Source organism: Arachis ipaensis, chromosome B08 (genome assembly GCF_000816755.2).
Source record: "Arachis ipaensis cultivar K30076 chromosome B08, Araip1.1, whole genome shotgun sequence".
In the NCBI taxonomy this organism is placed as follows: Eukaryota; Viridiplantae; Streptophyta; class Magnoliopsida; order Fabales; family Fabaceae; genus Arachis; species Arachis ipaensis.
This window is the reverse complement of record NC_029792.2, coordinates 102,040,338-102,045,871: the sequence shown is the minus strand read 5'-3', so window position 1 is coordinate 102,045,871 and position 5,534 is coordinate 102,040,338.

Sequence of the window (5,534 nt, the reverse complement as noted above, 5' to 3'; positions counted from 1 at the left end):
ACGATCTTGATTCATATAAATAATATGATTTATGTATGATTAAATTTTGGATAAATTCTTAAGAAAAAGCTCATCAACAACTAACAGAAAAAGAGGAGGGGAATTTATTTGTGCATGTGTTTTTTTATCTTTACAGTATGCTTGGAATCAAAAGTGTGATATAGAATCGAATAGAATTTTCAAGTGAATTCAATTTTGAGACAAATTATTTAGGTCTTTAAAAAGTATAAAAGCATTTTCAAACCAAAAGTAAATCAGATTAAAATAAATTTACAGATTCATTCTCATAAAATTTGTATTTGAAATTTAAATATCTAAATTAATTTGATATAATTTGATATTTTAAATATATATTTTTTTTCTCTTTTCTCTTCTTTCTCTAATCTTTACTATTCATTTTTTTTCTGTGCGCACCATCTTCTATAATTACATCACATCTTCTCTCTCCGCCTTTCCCTTCTTTCTTTAAGAACTGCTACAAGAAATAATTTTTTTTAGTTGAAGGTAAAATGATAATATTAAATATATTTTAAAAATTCACTTTCTATTCGATGTTATCATTTTTTTGCAAATTTAATTACAAAATATTTTTTTCAAAAATTCAATTCAATTCTATCTTATTCAGAATACAGCTCTATTATTTAAATAGTGGTGACAGTTTTTTAAGAAAAATTGTGCGTTATAAAAAAAATTGTCTGTTTTTGTAATAATTTAAATCCTGATGTATTGCTGAGTCAGCAATTCGTACCTGCTAGAGGGAGACCATGGAAAGATATTTGTCAGCTACAGATTAAGGAGCAGAAGGTGAGGGAGAAGATGATCAGGGGGTTTGTGCTTGGAGGTAGGTAATGGTAGACGAGTCCAATTTTGGGAGGACAACTGGTTGTAGGGCTGAAAGTGAGCCGAGCTGAGCCGAGCTAGACCAAGCTCAAGCTCGACTTACAAAAATTGAGCTTGGCTCACGTGTAACACCTTAACTACTAAAGCTCACGCTTCCGGCTACGCGACTCTGATAGCTCGGACATTACGACGACACTTATTCTATTTAATACTAAAATATGATCCTGTTTAAAACTTTAAACCGCAAAGCCATATATATATATATATATATATAACATTACAAGCATTAACCAATACAATTCCTATCCCTCTTACAGAATATATCAAGATAATAGCGAGGGTACAACAAGTAATAATCTAAAGCAATACAGAGCATTTCAACAACTAAATAAACTATTCGTGACTTCTGCGCCCATATTCTGAAAGGGGAAAAATGTAGGGGGGTGAGAACATCATCCTCGAAAGGGTTCTCAGTAGAGGGTTTTTGAGAATTACTGTAATAGGATACGTGAAGATAACCGCACCAGTGATTAATAACCGTCTTATGCCTCTTTTCAAAAACAACGGTTTACAATAAAAGTAAAGTCAGAAATCTTTTCTGAAAGAAGAACCGTTTAATTTTCAAAAACTCCAAAGCCTTTCAAAACGGTTTATCTATGCAGAACCAAAATAGCCTTTCATATTTTATTCCAAACCAGAAACACAAAACCGAAATCAACCATCAGTTCATCTCATTCCAACCACGGCCCTAGGCCCAAACAATCCAACAACAACCAATCACCACAGTCCAACAGAGTCCCAGTAGCAAACACAAATAGGAAGATGCAAGCACAAACAAACAGTTATTGCAAGTAGAACAGTTAGTAATTAATCACGTAGACAAACCAAGTATAATATGCACACCCAAACAATGTCACATAAATTCATATGATGCATGCATGTCCCTAATGGCTGATGATATCATCTGTCGGTTATATAGCCAACCCGACACGTCCTGGTAGCTAACCATGGACAGAAACACCCATCGCGGAGCAAGTAGGTTTGAGCTACAACCCCATTGCTACTACCCGCTCAACCCAGAGCCAGTGGAATAACCACTACTGCGGCTACTACCCAGGCGGGTGTTTAAAAGCTCAACTTGGAGCGAGTGGAATCACCACTACTACCGCTACTACCCAGGTGTCACAGTCTCTAACCTGGAGCAAGTGGGACGAACCACAACCCTTACTACTACCCAGGTATCTCAAGCATATATTCATTCAGTCCCAGCCATGGATCAACATCCATCTCAGCCATCCGGCTTAAATTCATAATTCATAGTCAGCCATACGGCCCATAACTCATTCGGCAATCAGCCATAAATCAATATCATACACAGCCATTCCGGCTCACGGTTTAATCCAGAACCAGCCAATATTCATAATCATACACAGCCATTCCAGTCCATAACAAAACAGCACTTCCGCCATCCAACATCATCAAATCCATAAATCCAGCACTTAAGCCATAAATCACTTTTTCTCAAATAGCTTCACTTTAAGTTAAGGATTTATTTCAAAGTATTCAAAATCACCCATACAACAATGAGATTTTATAACAAAAGTTTCTCGGCAGAGTCCTAAGTCTTTAGGGAAGGTCAACCTATATCAATTCCTTAAAATTCATTGAAACTCTTAAAATCATGGATTCTCGGTTCAAGTAAATAAAACTGAATTTATTATGAAACCAACCATACAAAATCACAAGTTCCAACCCGGTCCAAAAATCAACTCATTTAAAAAGGAACCGGTTCATTTGAATCAAACCACTTTCAGGTTTCTTTTTGGAACCCATTTTTCTAACTCTTCCAAAATGCCTCAAACTAAATTACTCAATCAAAAGTCTAGATTCCTTTGAAATCAGTAAAGGCTCCTTTTCATATTGAAATCAATATTAGAGCATCATTCTTTCCTTCAGTGATTCAAACAGTAAAAATAGTTCTAAATAAGTCAAACTCAAGGCATAAAGTTCACTAAATAAATTAAGCTTGAAAATATAAATATTCTCTTAATAAATCAAATAATACAACTTCTCAAATCCAATCCTTTTTAAATAACTTTTAAACAAGACTAGGATTTTGTAGAAATTTCGGCAGCATCTCCCCTAAAACTTGGACTTTTGCCACCCGGTTCGGGTCCCAACTAAACCGTTTCTCATTCCTTTTCAACAGCTCAAATTCCAAAATCAGTTCAAGGCAAGCCAAATCCAACAGTCATCTCAATTCCATATTTCAAGAAAACCGTTTCAAAAATCAAATCGTTATCAGCCGAATAAACTCATTTCCAAAGCTTTAAAGAAACGGTTCAGTAACAATCATTTATCAAAAACCAGATCATTTAAAGCAAGCCAGGCTGAATTCAAGAGTGTATTCTATTTTTCACATCATCAAAATAATTGACTCAATTCAAACCAATCCTCAATGGATTAAACTCAGATTTCAAATCTTTTAAAGAATCAACTTTAAAACATTACATTTCACAAAGCCGCACAACAATTCAACCAAACCAACATCCATAATCACTCGAGTCAATCAAATAACACATAAGGCAGATACAATCACCAAATACACAATATCTAATAATAGTATCCATATGTAATAATTCCAATATATAAGAATATAGTTTTTGGAAAGCGCCCCTACCTCAAAACGCAAATCCATAACCCAAAAGTCTCACAGAGTCCTTTCCACCTCAACTCGAACTGACGGCAACCAAAACCTCAGCTCCAAGTCACGTTCGCAATAACCATAGCATCACTAATCGCAACATACAATAATCAGGACTCGACCCCACGTTATCAAAACTCATATTCATTAACCGAACACAACAGAATACTAATGCGAGACTTTCCGAAACATAAATACCTACTGGGATGACAAAACGAGGCAGCTGCAGCTCCGAGCACGGAATGCAAGCACGAATCCACAACCCTATGATGGACAACACCGCAATGCCTCAGCATAAGCTTACAGAACAACGACAAAAGGCCTTTCGACTCGGAAATTCTTACGAAAGCAGGGGACTCGGTGGCTATTTTCGGCGACAGAGGCGGCTGCAGCAACATTCAGTAACTACAGCATTTCGAGAATTCAAAAAGGACCAAAGCCAAAAACAAAATCCTTACCGCAACCAAGAAGGAGTGACTGATCCCAGTGACGGCATCTCTGGCAGTGTTTCTAGCGGCCACAAGACTGCTCCTGGCGGCCAAAACAGTGGCACGGCTTCTCTCTCCTTCGGCAGCAACAACAATGGTGTCTTCCAGCAACCACCGACCTCCATCATTAGCAACAGAAGCTCCAGCTAGGCACCGCGGAGCAACAGATCGGCAGCACCGTCGGCCAAGGTGTGGTGGTGGAGACGCCCTCAACCGCGGTGAAACGCGGCGGCTATGGATGCTCGGCGGCGGCTGGCTCTGTGACGAGAATGACAGCGCGGTGACGGCGCGTCAGCGGTGATGGGATAAGCTGGTCGGCAACGAGGAGAATGGCGAAGGCCCACGCTCGGCGACGGTGACAGGCGGTGATGGCTTCCCCGCGGTGGCTCCCTTTCGCGCATCTTCTCTCTCTCTGCGCGCGAGTTCGGCAGTGGCGAGGCAGTGAGGCGCGACGGTCTTCTCCCTCAGTCAGGCGATGGCGCGATGGCGGCAGTGAAGCCCGCATGCCGGCGCGAGTCTTTCTCTCCTCCTTCTCCTTCCTCGGCCCTCACAGATCTCTCCCCTCCTTGTCAGCAGCGGCGGCGACGGTGGCAGTGGCGTCCACCGCGCCGCCTTTCCTCCTCTCTCAATCTGCTTCCGCAAACCCCTCCCCTGTTTCCCCCTTCTCCCTTCATTTCCCTCTTTCACGTTGCAGCCGCTGCTGCTGTAGTATTAGGGAGTATTTGTGTGTGCTGGGTTGTGGGGGAAGAAACGGGTTACTGGGTTAGGGTTTTAGGGTTAGGGTTTCTCTTTCAAAAATTAGGGTTATGGACATTTTAGTAATTTCAAATAAAAATAGGGATATTATAGTAATTAGAAGTAAATTCTAATCCATTAATAATAATGTATAAAAATACTATTTGCTCATCAATTTCATAAATTATTTTCAATAAAATGTCCCAACCAAATAATTAGAAATAATATACTTAATTTTTTCATTTTCCAAAATAGAAATATTAATATTTAAAATATTAATTATCTAATCCAAATCATATAAAATCCTTATTATTTCATAACTATCAACTTTAAAATTTAAATATAGAAAATAATCCAATAATTATAAAATTGGATAATAATCATAACTTATCTCAAATTCAATAAATCAAAACTTGCCTTAATTACCTTTAATAAAATAATCTCTGAAATTAAGGCTATAAATAACTATATGATTTGAGACTTGATCATAATAAGACTTTTCAAAAGTTCTGGATCTTACATCACAGCTCGACTCATTAACAATCGAGCTTATTTCTTAAACTCAAGCTCGGCTCACCAAAAGCTAATGAGCTGGCTCGAGCTCACGAGCTGACTCAAATAAGAGAAACATAAATACATAATTTATAATTTTATATCAATAAATTATAACTTATATATTTTTAAAAATATTTGAAAAGATCAATTTTATATATTGTTTATCTATCAATAAATTATAAATTTTTTATTTATATCCTATTTTAAAATTA